Here is a 14,898-nt window from a genome sequence, read left to right on the forward strand (position 1 = left end):
AACAAGCAACGGATCAAAGAGGAAATCACAAGAGAAAGTAGAAAATACTTACAGATGAATTAAAATAAACACAACATCCCAAAATTCATGGAATACAACAAAAGCAGCACTAAAGCGAAATTTATAGCTATAAACGCTTATTAGAAAACAAGATCAGGGGAGCGCCTGGGTGGTTCAATTGGTTAAGTGACTGCCTTCGGCTCAGGTCATGATCCCAGAGTTCTAGGATCAAGCCCTGCATTGAGATCCCTGCTTAGTAGGGAGTCTGCTTCTCCCTCCCCCACTTCCCACAATTGTGCTTGCGCTCTCTCTCTCTCTCAAATAAATAAAGTCTTAAAAAAAAAAAAAAAAAAAGCAAGATCAGGGCACCTAGGTGGCTCAGTCAGTTAAGCGACCGACTCTTGATTTTGATTCAGGTCATAATCTCAGGGTCACGAAATCAAGCCCAGCATTGGGCTCTGTCCTGAGCATGGAGCCTGCCTGGGATTCAGTCTCTCTTTCTTTCTCACCCTCTGCCTCTCCCCTCCCCTGCTCGTGCTCTCTCAATCTCTAAAAACAAAACAAAAAAAAAACAAGAAAGATCTCCAAGCTGAAATGAAATAATGCTAATTAGTAACATGAATATATATAAAAATATACAACACACTGGTGAAGGTAAGCATATGGTCCAAATCTGAATACTCTAATACTGTAATATAATGGTATATTAATCACTTACCTCTATCACCTCTAAAGGTGAAAGGACAAAAGTATTCAAAATAATTATAGCTGCAAAAAAACAAAAAAACAACTATAGCTGCAAATGACATATCCAATAGAGTTAGTATCTCAAATATAAAAAGGACTGATACACCACCCAAGAAACCAAATAATCCAATTAAAAAATGGGCAGAAAATATGAACAGACATTTCTCCAAAAGAGACATGCAGATGGCCAACAGACACATGAAAAGATGCTCAACACCACTCATCCTCAGGGAAATGCAAATCAAAACCACAATGAGGTATCACCTCACACCTGTCAGAATGGCTAAAATCAACACAAGAAACAACAGGTGTTGGCAAGGATGTGGAGAAAAAGGAACATTCATGTACTGCTGGTGGGAATGCAAACTAGTGCAGCCACTATGGAAAACAGTATGGACGGCCCTCAAAAAGTTAAAAATAGAACTACCTTACGATCCAGTCATTGCATTACTGGGAATTTACCCAAAGAATATGAAAACACTGGGGCGCCTGGGTGGCTCAGCTGGTTAAGCGTCTGCCTTCGGCTCAAGTCACGATCCCAGGGTAATGGGATCGAGCCCCGCGTCAGGCTCTCTGCTCAGTGGGGAGCCTGCTTCTCTCCTCTGCCTGTTGCTCCCCCTGCTCTCTCTGTCAAATAAATAAATATTAAAAAATAATAATTTTTAAAAAATTTTTAAAAAGAATATGAAAACACTAATTTGAAGGGATATATGCACCCTATGTTTATTACAGCATAATTAACAATAGCCAAATTATGGAAGCAGCCCAAGTGTCCATCCATAGATGAATGAAGAAGATGTAGCATATATATACATAATGGAATATTTTTCAGCCATAACAAAGAATTAAATCTTGCCATTTGCAACAACACGGATGATCTAGAGTATAATGCTAAGCCAAATAAGCCAGTCAGAGAAAGACAAATACCATATGATTTCACTCATATGTGTAATTTAAGAAACAAAACAAATGAGCAAAAGAAAAAAAGAGAAAGAGAGAGAAACCAAGAAACAGACTTCTAACAATAGAGAACAAACTGATGGTTACCAGAGGGGAGGTTGGGGAGGAATGGGTTAAATAGGGGATGGGGATTAGGAGTGTATTTATCATAATGGGCACTGAGTAATGTACAGAATTGTTGAATTACCACAATGTACAACTGGAACTAATATAACACTGTATGTTAGCCATGCTGTAATTAAAACAAAATTAAAAAACCTAACTACAATAATTTATTAATGAATAGACAATAAAAACAGGTAAATTGTTATATCAAAAACTTATGAGGAGGAGAATAAAAGGGTAGAGTTTTAGTAAGAGAAGTTGTTAGCGGGGAAAAAAGACTATTATATCTCTAAGTTGTCTTATGTAAGCCTCATGGTAATCACAAAGCAAAAACCTACAGAAAAATAAAGAGGAGGGAATCAAAGCATATAACTATAGAAAATCAATTCACAAAATAAGGCAACAAGAGGAAGAAAGGAATAAGGGAACTATGTAACAGCCAGAAAACAATTAAGATGGCATTAGTAAGTCCTCAACTATCAACTATCAACAATTACTCTAAATGTAAATGGATTAAATTCTGCAATTAAAAGGCACAAAGTGGCTGGCTGGATAAAAAACAAGACCTGACTATATGCTTGCTGGCTACAACAGATTCACTTCAGCTTTAAGGACATGCATATGCTCAAAGTGACAGTATGGAAAAAGATATTCCAAGCAAAGGAAAACAAAAGAGAGCAGGGGTAGCTATACTCAGACAAAATAGACTTTAAGATAAAAACTGTAACAAAAGACATGAGGCGCCTGGGTGGCCCAGTCAGTTAAGAGGCTGACTTTCGCTCAGGTCATAATCCCAGGGTCCTGGGATTGAGCCCCACATCAGGCTCCCTGCTTAACAGGGAGCCTGCTTCTCCCTCTCCCTCTGCCTGTTGCTCCCCTTGCATGTGCTCTCTCTCTCTCTCTGTCAAATAAATAAAAAAACAAAAAACAAAACAAAACAAAAAACAGTAACAAGACAAAGAAGATCATTATGTAATAACAAAGGCTTAATTCATCAAGAGGATATAATAACTGTAAATATGTATGCACCCAACATCAGAGCACCTAAATATATTAAGAAATACTAACTGATCTGAAGGGAGAAATACACAATACAATTAATAGTAGGAGACTTCAATATGCCACTTTTAACAATGAATGAATGAATAGTAAACCCAGACAGAAAACTAATACAGAAAAGTTGGACTTAAACTACGCTTGACACCAAAAGGACCTAACAGACATATATAGAACATTCCATCCAACCAAGAGCAGCAGAATACACATTCTCCAGAATAGATCACATGTCACAAAACATCTTAGTAAAAATTTTAAAACTGAAATCATACAAAGTATCTTCTCTGACCCCAGTAGTATAAAACTAGAAATCAACTAACATGGAGGAAAACTAGAAATTCACAAATATGTGTAAATTAAACAACATATTCCTGAACAACCAATGGAGCAAAGAAGAAATCAAAAGGTACATTTAAAAATATCTTGAAATAGGGCACCTGGGTGGCTCAGTCGTTGAGCATCTGCCTTCAGCTCAGGTAATGATCCCAGGGTCCTGGGATGGTCCTCACATCGGGCTCCCTGCTCAGCGGGGAGCCTGCTTCTCCCTCTCCCACTCACCCTGCTTGTGTTCCCTCTCTTGCTGTCTCTGTCAAATAAATAAATAAAACCTTAAAAAAAAATCTTGAAATAAATGAAAATGGAAACACAATATACCAAAACTTACAGGATACAGCTAAAGTAGTTCTAAAAGGAAAGTTTATAGCAATAAATACCTGTATTAAGAAAAAAAGAGGGGCGCCTGGGTGGCTCAGATGGTCAAGCATCTGCCTTTGGCTCAGGTCATGATCTCCAGGTCCTGGGATCAAACCCCATGTTGGGCTCTCTGCTCAGTCGGGAGTCTGCTTCTCTCTTTCCCTCTGCCTCTCCTCCTGCTTATGTTCTCTCTTTCTCTCTGTATCTTTCTGTCTCAAATGAATAAGTAAAAAATCTTTAAAAAAAGAAAGATGTTGGGGCACCTGGGTGGCTCAGTCAGTTGAATGTCAGACTCTTGATTTTGGCTCCAGCCATGATCTTGGGGTTGTGGGATGGGGCCTAGCATCAGGATCCGTGCTTAGTGGAGTCTGCTTGAGATTCTCTCTCCCTTTCCCTCTGCCCCCCACCACCCCACGAGCATGTTCTCTCTCTCTCAAATAAATCTTTAAAAAAAGAAAAAAGAAAGATCTCAGATAAACAACCTAACTTTATAACTCAAAGAACTAGGAAAAAAGTAAGCCCAAAGTTAGGAGAAGGAAAGAAATAAAAATCAGAGTGGAAATAAATGAATTAGATTAATGAAATGAAGAGCTGGCTTTTTAAAAGATAAAAACTGATAAACCTTCAGCTACACTAACTCAGAAAAAAAGCAAGAGAATTCAAATAAATAAAATCAGAACTAAGAGAGAACATTACAACTAATACCACAGAAACAAAAAGGATCATGAGAGACTACTATAACAATTATATGCCAACAAATTGGAAAACCTAGAAGAAACGGATAAATTCCTAGGTATATACAATCCACCAAGACTGAATCAGAAAGAAAAAGAAAATTTTTTTTAAAGATTTTTTTTTAAATTTATTTTTGACAGAGAGAGAGCATAAGCAGGGGGAACAGCAGAGGGAAAGGGAGAAGCAGACTCCCCGCTGAGCGGCTCGATCCCAGGACCCTGGAATCATGACCTGAGCCGAAGGCAAACGCTTAACTGTCTGAGCCACCAAACAATAACAAGTAAGGATATTGAATCAGTAATCAAAAACCTCCCGGGGCGCCTGGGTGGCTCAGTTGGTTAAGCGACTGCCTTCGGCTCAGGTCATGATCCTGGAGTCCTGGGATCGAGTCCCGCATTGGGCTCCCTGCTCAGCAGGGAGCCTGCTTCTCCCTCTAACCCTCCCCCCTCTCATGTACTTTCTCTCTCTCTCATTCTTGCTCTCTCAAATAAATAAATAAATCTTTAAAAATAAAAAAAACCCTCCCAACACAGAAAAGCTGAGAACAAGTAGTTTCCTTGCTGAATTCTAAATATTTAAAAGGATTAACACCAAACTTTCTCAAACTGTTCCCAAAAAATAGAAGAGAAGGGAATACTTCCAAACTTGTATTCATGAATCCAGCATTACCCTGATACCAAATACTAGGTGACATCATATATATTTGGAATCTAAAAAAGCCAAACTCAGAGAAATAGAGAATAGAAGGGTAGTTACCAAGGGTTGGGGGTGGGGAACTGAAGAATGAGAACATACAGGTCAAGGTGTACAAACTTCCAGTTATAGGATTAACAAGTTCTGGAGATTTAATGTACAGCATGGTGATTACAGCTAATAATACTATATGATATACTTAAAAGTTGCTAAGAAAGTTCATCTTAAATGTTCTCACCACATACACACACACACACACACACACACACACACACACACACAAATGGTAATTATGTGACAGGTAATTATATGACAGGTAATTATGCAATGCTATGCTGGTAATCATTTTACAATATATGTTTATCAAATCAACACATTGTACACCTTAACCTTATATAACATTACACAGCTGACCCTTGAACAACACAGGTTTGAACTGCACAGGTCCAATAAATATAATACAGTACTGTAAATATTTTCTTTTCTTTATGAGTTTCTTACTAATATTTTCTTTTCTGGGGCTTGCTGTATTGTAAAAATATAGTATATAATACATATAACACAGAAAATATGTGCTAATCAACTGTTTATGTTATTGGTAAAGCCTCCAGTCAACAGTAAGCTACTAATAGTTATATCCTGGGGGAGTCAAAAGTTCTATATGGCTTTTTGATTGCGTGGGCAGATCGGTGTTCCTCAACTCCATATTATTCAAGGGTCAACTGTTTCAATTATATCTCAATAAAACCAGAGACAAAAATCCAAAAAATATATATATATTTCCAAGTAACTTAACTGAATCCTAGAACAAAATTCAAGGCTATTTCTGGTATACCAAAAATATCCAGCACCCAACAAGGTAAAAAACACAACCTCTGGCATCCAATCAAAGATTACCAAGCATATGGGTGGCTCAGTAGGTTGGGCGTCCAACTCTTGGGTTTCAGCTCAGGTCATCGTCTTGGGATCATGGAATTGCGCCTCATACCAGGCTCAGTGCTCAACAGGGAGTCTGTTCAAGGATTCTCTCCCCTTCTCCCTCTGCCCCTCCCCCCTGCTTCCTCTCGCTCTCTCTCCCTTTAAAACAAATAAAAAAATCTTTAAAAAAAAAAAAGATTGCCAAGCATACAAAGAAGAAACATAACCCATAATGAGACAAATAATCCAGTGAAACCAATCCAGAACAGACACATATGTTAGAATTAGCAGACCGGAATTAAAACAGTTCATATAAAAGTCTAGAAAATACAAACTAACCTATAGTGTCAGAAAGTAGAACAGTGGTTGTGGGGTAGAGATGAGGTAGAGGCAACAGTGGGATGGAAAGGGAGGACTTACAAAAGGGACATGAGAAAACCTGGAGGTGATGGGTATGTTCAATACCTTGACTGTGGTGATGGTTTCACGTGTATATATGTCAAACCTTTATTTGTACACCTTAAGTATGCACATTCTGTTGTATGTCAACTATACCTCAATAAAACTGTTTTTAAAAAAAGTTTTGCCTCCGGAGAGTAGAATTAGAGGGTAGAGAGAAAAGAGGAAAAGGCACTGCTTTTTGGTTTTATTACAACTCTTCTACCACTAGCTGGATTTTTATTTATTTTTTAATGTACTGGATTTTTACACTTTTAACACATCACTTTGATAAAATAAATTAAAGAAACTTTTAGGAAAGGGAATAAAACAGTTGAGGATAGTTTCATAGATGTGATAAGATTTGAGCTAGATACTGAAAAGAGAGAAAGGAACTAAAGCCTACTGTCGAATTAAGTACCTACTGGACTTCACTTTATACATGTGCTAACTTGCTTCTCACAACAACCTTGTGAAACACTGCCCCATTAAGCAAACAATAAAGTCAGGCTAAGAGATTATTTTTTTTAAGATTTTATTTATTTATTTGAGAGAGAGAGCAAGAGAGACAGAGACAAGCACGAGTTGGGGCGAGGGGCAGAGGGAGAAGCAGACCCCCTGCTGAGCAGGGGGCCTGACTCGGGCCTCCAGGATCATGATCTGAGCAGAAGGCAGACACTCAACCAACTGAGGCACCCAGGCACCCCAGGGAAGAGGTTATTTAATTTACCCAAGTTCTCACAGTAAACAAATAGCACAGCCAAGATTTTATTCCAGGTCTACCTGTACTTATAGTCAATGTTCTTACCCTTAAATGTACTAGCACAATGTTTGTACAAAGAAGGTCCTTATTAATATTTTAAAAATTATACCAAAGAGGTCATGCCTAGGTGGCTCAGCCAGTCAGGTGACCAACTCTTGATTTTGGCTAAGATCATGATCTCGGGGTTGTGAGATCAAGTCCTGTGTCAGGCTCAACACTCAGCGTGGGAGTCCGCTTGGAATTCTCTCTCTCCCTCACCCTCTACCCCTTCCCCGACTCATGCTCTCTAAAATAAATAAATAAAACCTTTTTAAAAAATTATATAGGGGGGAGAAGAAAAGATGGCAGAGGAGTAAGGGACCCCATTTCAACTGGTCCCCGGAATTGAGCTGGATATCTACCAGACCATTCTGAGCACCCACAAAATCAGCCTGAGATGTAAGAAGATCTGGATCTCTACAAACAGAATATCACAGGTGGTTGGTTTCCAGGCACGAAGCAGAGAGCTGTGATTCCGCGGGCAGATATCGGAGGATAAACGGCAGCGGGAGGGAGCCTGACCGTGGGGATCCTACACCTCCGGTGAGAGACAGTCTCGCTTGCTGGGGATGGGGCACAGACTCGCAGACCGGGTAGCAGAGGGGAAAGGGCTTTAGGGCAGTCCCCGGGACGGAAACCGGAGTGGCAGGGTTGCGGGTGCGAACTGGAAGCGGCTGGCGGTTACAAAGGACAGAGATGTGCTGCGACCTGGGGGCAGGGCTGGGGGCACTGCGGAGGGGCACACAACCCAGGATGCTGTAGTTTATAGCAGCACACACAGAAACGGAGACAGTGTGGCCTGGAGAGCTCACTGAAGAACAGACTGCGATCTCTCTGCTCTGTGGCAGAGGGTTGGAAACGGTCTCTTCTGCTCTGACTCGCGGAAAAGCAGAAAGCTGCCAGGGAAAGCTGCCAGAGAACAAAAGCCCCAAAAAACTGATTCCCAGTAAGCCCATCCCCCACCACAGGGGGCAGGGCAACTCTGCCCAAACAGGGTTGCCTGAGTAACAGCACGGCAGGACCCTCCCCGAGAAGACAGGCTGGGAAAACAAGAGGCCAGCAACCTTAAGGTCCCTAGAAACAGGTGCATCTTGCTTGGGTTCTGGTCAATAATTTGGACTCTATACATTCCCTCAACCACCCATCAACAGAATGACTAGGAGGAGGAACCCCCAAAATAGGAAAGACTCAGAGATTATGAGGTATGCTGCAGATTTACAAATGGATGCAGATATAACCAAGATGTGGGAGATGGAATGCAGGCTAGCAATTGTGAAGACAATGGCTGAAATGGAGAAATCAATTAATGGCAACATTCTCTAAGGGCAGAAATGAAAGCTGAACCGGCAGAACTTAAAAATGCTATCAATGAGATCCAATCCAATCTAGATAATCTAACAGCTAGGGTAAGTGAGGCAGAAGAAAGAATAAGCAACCTGGAAGACAATATAATAGATAAAAAGGGAAAAGAGGAGGCCAGGAAAAAACAACTCAGAATCCATGAAAATAGAATCAGAGAAATAAGTGACACCATGAAGTGTTCCAATGTCAGAATAATTGGAATCCCAGAGGGAGTGGAGAGAGAGAGAGAGAGGACTAGAAGATGTATTTGAGCAAATCATAGCTGAGAACTTCCCTAGTATGGGGAATGAAACAAACATTCGAGTCCTAGAGGCAGAGAGGACCCCTCCCAAGATCAAGGAAAACAGGCCAACACCCTGGCATGTTAACAGTAAAACTTGCAAATCTTAGAACCAAGGAAACCATCTTAAGGGCAGTTAGGGGAAAGAGATTCCTTACATACAGAGGGAGGAACATCAGAATAACGTCAGACCTATCCACAGAGACCTGGCAAGCCAGAAAGGCCTGGCAAGACATATTCAGGGTACTAAACGAGAAGAACATGCAGCCAAGAATACTTTATCTGGCAAGGCTGTCATTCAGAATGGATAGAGAGATGCAGAGCTTCCAAGACCGGAAGAAACTGAAAGAATATGTGACCACTAAGCCGGCCCTGCAAGAAATATTAAGGGGGGTTCTATAAAAGGAGCAAGACCCCAAGAGTGATATACAACAGAAATTTATAGGGACAATCTATAAAAACGTCTTCACAGGCAACATGATGACAATTAATTCTTATCTTTCAATAATCACTCTCAATGTGAATGGCCTAAATGCTCCCATAAAACGGCACAGGGTTGCAGATTGGATAAAAAACAGGACCCATCCATATGCTGTCTACAAGAGACTCATTTTGAACCTAAAGATACATCCAGACTGAAAGTGAAGGGATGGAGATCCATCTTCCATGCCAATGGACCTCAAAAGAAAGCTGGGGTAGCAATTCTTATATCAGACAAATTAGATTTTAAAGGCCAGCATTACCTTAATCCCCAAACCAGGCAAAGACCCCATCAAAAAGGAGAATTTCAGACCAATATCCCTGATGAATATGGATTCCAAAATCCTCAACAAAATCCTAGCTAATAGGATCCAACAATACATTAAAAGGATCATCCACCATGACCAAGTGGGATTTATCCCCAGGATGCAAGGGTGGTTCAACATTAGCAAATCAATCAATGTGATAGAACACATTAATAAGAGGAGGGAGAAGAACCATATGGTCCTCTCAATTGATACCGAAAAAGCATTTGACAAAATACAACATCCTTTCCCGATTAAAACTCTTCAGAGTATAGGAATAGAGAGAACATTACTCAAGTTCATAAAATCCATCTATGAAAAACCCACAGCGAATATCATCCTCAATGGGGAAAAGCTGAGAGCCTTTCCCTTAAGATCAGGAACACATCAAGGATGCCCACTCTCGCCACTATTGTTCAACATAGTCCTAGCAACAGCAATGGAGCACTGGGTGTTATACGAAAACAATGAATTGTGGATCACCACATCAAAAACTAATGATGTATTGTATGTGACTAACATAACATAATAAAATTAAAAAAAAATTGTAATGACTGCATACTATTCTATCTAGTACAAGGGTTAACATTTAAATTGATATCCCTTTCTCATTATTATAAATAATGCTATCATAAATATTTTTATGTAAATATTGTTTTCCTTTACTTAAAATGTTAATAAAGGCAAAAAAATGACCAGAAAAAGAATTATATCAAAGAGTATTCTATTAAAAATGTTTTAAGTAATTTCCCAATTGCACAAATAGCAAAGTAATTTGCCTAGGTGGAGTGTGAAAACATAAGGTGAGGAACTAGATAGATTCATAGCTATATATCCAAATGACAGTTTTCAATAGCTTTAAGTAAACCTGCCAAAGATGCTGAAACCTGCAGAAGATGCTATTCAGGAGGGCCCTAGGATTCAAACTAATGAAAATCTTTACTGATGGCTGAAATAAAGGAATCGAAATATACAGATAATATTAAATTCAGCTGAGAAGTCAATACTATGAAAGTCAGAAACACATTTCAAATGACCTGGAGACAGGAGGTAGTAGAGTCTTACAAACTACATAAAACTCAATTAAGGACAATGCAAAGTTTTACAAATTAGAATGAGAAACTGCAAACCACAAATATAGGCTGCTGTGAGAGACAGAATAAGGACAACTATAAGAGAAAGATCCAAAGACAGAAAGATGACAGTAGACTATTCTTGGGGAAAATCTGAATATACTACCTCAAAGCAAAATTTAGAGGTAAAAATGGAAAGAGATGGGTAGTGGTCATCCTTCTCTCTCCTTTAATTCAGCTTCTCTTTGGAATGTTTACCTATTTATGGAACCCTAAACAAACATAGATCCTAAGTACTGAGAGAAGAAACTAAAATAAAGGAATCATTCACTTAATAAAACACGCCATATGAGAACGGCATGAATGTAGTCTTCAAATATCTGAAGGATTGTTAAACTACGGGTGATTGAGGCTTCCAGAAGCTGTAAAATATCAAAATTAAAATCAATGAAGTTACAGAGAAGCAGATTTCTACTCAATATAAGGCAAAACATTCTAAAATTAGAGCTGTCCAAAGAAAGCATAACAAGCTGCCTTAATTAGACTATGAACTTTTTTGGACAGGGGCCATATCTTACTAATACTTGTAATGCTTTTCACTTGGTACAATACCAAGGACAGAGCAGACACTCAGGAAAAGTCTGGGGGAATGACTAAATCCATGCATGCATGCTTGATGAAACCAGAGTATAGTAGTTTCTCCCTTATCCTCTGGTATTATTCATAAAATTATGTGTTTCTTTCTCTTCTGATTTAACAATGGTTATAGCAGATGGCAGCTTGTTTTGCTCATAAGCTTTACATACAGAGAGAGATGAAAGAATGGATGAATTAAGAAAGAAAAGACAAAGTTTTACAGGCTATTAGACATACCCTTTTTTTAACAAAAGTATTAAAAATAATTAATAATTTTTAAATTAATAAAAAAGAAAGTAAAACTGAATATGAAAATGACTAAAAGAGAGGCACCTGGGTGGATCAGTCAGTTAAGCATCTGCCTTCGGCTCAAGTGTCCTGGGATCGAGCCCCACATCAGGCTCCCTGCTCAGCGGGGAGTCTGCTTCTCCCTCTCCTTCTGCCCCTCCACGCCCCCACCCCCCACCCTCCACCCCGCTCCTCTGCACGGGCTCTCTCTCTCTCAGGCTCTCTCTCAAATAAATAAATAGAATCTTAAAAAAAAAAATGACTAAAAGAAAGATTAGAGACCTGATTTTTACATGTTTTTTATAGCATCCTTTTTTTAAAAAAAGATTTTATTTATTTATTTATTTATTTGAGAGAGTGTGTGTGTGAGTCGGGGGGGGGGGGGGGCAGGGTGGAGCAGAGGGTGAAGGACAAGCAGACTCCATGCTGAGTGGGGAGTGTACCGGGGCTTGATCCCATGACTCTGAGATCATGACCTAAGCTGAAATCAAGAGTCAGACGCTTACCCAACTGAGCCACCCAGGTGCCCCATAGCAAATGCATCCTTGCTGTGAAACATAAAAAAATTCACGCTCTAAAATTTCCTCCCACCTCTTTCCCTACTTACTTATTTTTATTAGTCATTTCCACATTGTCAAGGCCTGTATATTTCGCATTGTCAAGGATTTACATTTCATTCTGCAGACCACATTTTCCACCCTTGTGGGTTTTTTTAATAACAGCTTTATCAAGATATAATTCACATATCATAAAACTTAACCTTTTCATGTATAAAATTCAGTGGTTTTTAACTTATTTACCTATTTGTGCAACCATCATCACTAATCTTAGGATATTTTCATCAGCCCAAATGAAACCCCAGACCCATTAGCAGTCACTCCCCATCTCTCCTCCCCACAGTCCCTGGCAACTACTAATCCACTTGCCACGTCTATGGATTCGGCTATTTTGGGTATCTCATATAAATGAAATCATATAATATGTAGTCTTTTGTGTCTAGCTTCTCTCACTTAGCATAATGTTTTCAAGGCTCATCCATTTTGTAGCATGCATGTATCTATAACTTCATTCTTTTTTACTGCCAAACAGTCCACTGAGTGGATATGCCACATCTTATTTATATATTCATCAGTTAAGACATCTGGGTTGTTTCCCACTCTTTGACTATTATAAATAATGTGATATGAACATTCATAATACAATTTTTTTGTGTAGACATGTTTTCAATTCTCTAGGGTATATTCCTAGGACATGAATTCCTGTATCATATGGTAATTCTATGTTCAGCCTTGTTTTTAGCCTCAAACCTCAATCTAAATGGATATTGTGCCTACCACTAGTCTTTTTCCCCATGACTTTTCTTCCCATTTTGCCTTTTTTTTAACCATGATCAACTTGTTTAGATTTCATAATCCATCTTCATGTAGTTTTTCAGGGAGTTATATATATTGTATTCCCTAACATCTTGAGTGTTTGAGAATATTGTGCCCTGCCTTTATTCTCAAAAGATGACTTAGCTATAAACTGTTGGGATCTCTCTTTCCTTCAAAAGTTTGTAAGTATTGTGCTGTTGTCTTCCAGACTGAACATTACTATGGAGAAGTTTGAAGCTAGCATGAATTTTTCCCTTGTAGAAGACTTGCTTTCTTGACTAGACTCCTGAAATATTACTGCATTATACCTGAATCTGTGTATTTGGGTAGATAAAAGGCCTTGAGATCAGATAATGATGCTGTACACACTGTATCTCTCTATAGAGCTAAGAAAACATAGTAATAAAGACATTTTTTACTCCTGAGTCAGATTGACAACTTGGATCTTTTACTGAAAGTTCTAGTGCTCCACATGTAATTTTCAGTAGCATCAAAACACATCACATACCTAGATACAAATCTAACAAAAGAGGTTTAAGACTAAAACTCCTGACAGGCTTTTTGGGTGCAAATTGAGAAAGTGATTCTAAACTTTATATGAAAATTCAAAAGGCCAAGAAGAATCCAGACAATCTCAAATAACAACAAAGAGTATTTACACAACTAGATATCAAGGCCTATTTGCAAGGATAGACAAATAGAACAACAGAAAAGACCCCAAGAACCAACTTGTACAGTCACCTGATTTATGACAAACGTGGTCCTGCATATAGTATAGAAAAAATGGTCTTTTCAATAAAGGGCACTGGATCAACTAGATACTTACATGGGGAAAAAAAAAATCTGGACCCCAAATTCACATTTTTTTATACAAAAATAAATTCGAGATGTACTGCAGATCTAAACATGAAAGGTAAAACAATGTAACTTTTAGAAGAAAACACAGGAAAATATCCTGATGACCTTGGAGTCGCAATGAGTTATTAAAACAGGACACCAAAAGTTTAACTACAAAGGCAAAAAAACTATAAAGTCAAGAAGCTAAGATTATAAAGTCAAGAAGAACAAAAGATTGTTTTTAAAAAGCTGATTTAAAGAATAATAGATATGAAATTGTAAATAAGGAGATATATAAATATTAGCTAATTTAACTTTACCGAACAAAAAGAATGCACATAAAATGATCACGGACTGAAAATTTCTTCTTAAAAAATGGTTTCAGTCGGGGCACCTGGGGGGCTCAGCTGGTTAAGCATCTGCCTTCAGCTCAGGTCATGATCTCAGGGTCCTGGAATTGAGCCCTGAGTCAGGTTCCCAGTTCAGCAAGGAAACTGCTTCTCCCTCTCCTTCTCTCCCTCCCCCTACCCACTCGTGCACAAGCATGTGCACTCTCTCAAATAAATAAAATCATTTAAAGAAATGATGTAAATCAAGGACCAATCAAACTCTAAGTAGAAGTAATTTAGCTTTTATTTTCTACCATTCATTTATATTAATATCTTAAATTATAATATAGCCACATTGTAGAAAATACAGGGAAAAAAAGAAAAATCCATTATTTTACCATCTTAAAATATCCATTTTTATCATTTTGGTGTTTGGGGAACCCTCACCAAACCACAGAGCAATTTGCACAAGAAAAGTTTACTATAAAGAATCATGAGAGAATTGGAGTAATGAGGGATTGCCTAGTAAGAAGTAAGAGAACTCTACAGAATATAGGAACAGCAAATGTAAGGAATGGCCACTATTCCTAGGTTGGAGATAGAATACTAAAAGAAGAGGTCCCAGCCAGGACTGAGATCTACACCTTGTGGGAGAGGGCATGACAGCAGCTCACAGAACAGCAGAAAAGTTGCTGTAGTACCACAACTGCAGAGCTTACTGAAAATCGTACCCTTAAGAACTTGTTCTTCATATGCCCTCTAGGGAGCCAGGAAACGCTGATCGCATG

At 38.8% G+C, this 14,898-nt stretch overlaps 1 protein-coding gene across 3 annotated transcripts in view; it reads right to left on the reverse strand.

Moving 5' to 3' along the window:
• ACER3 (alkaline ceramidase 3) overlaps positions 1-14,898 on the reverse strand; it is a 163,022-nt gene that overhangs the window by 114,144 nt on the left and 33,980 nt on the right. The window contains exon 1 of one of the 3 annotated variants that reach the window (XM_027581221.2): positions 3,306-3,359. The exons of the other annotated variants lie outside the window; for them this stretch is intronic. The gene's annotated coding sequence lies outside the window, so the exon portion shown is untranslated. Of the gene's footprint in view, positions 1-3,305; positions 3,360-14,898 lie in introns of those variants that run through there. 3 annotated transcript variants of the gene reach the window in all.

The sequence above is a fragment of the Zalophus californianus genome, chromosome 11 (assembly GCF_009762305.2).
Source record: "Zalophus californianus isolate mZalCal1 chromosome 11, mZalCal1.pri.v2, whole genome shotgun sequence".
NCBI classification, from domain to species: domain Eukaryota; kingdom Metazoa; phylum Chordata; class Mammalia; order Carnivora; family Otariidae; genus Zalophus; species Zalophus californianus.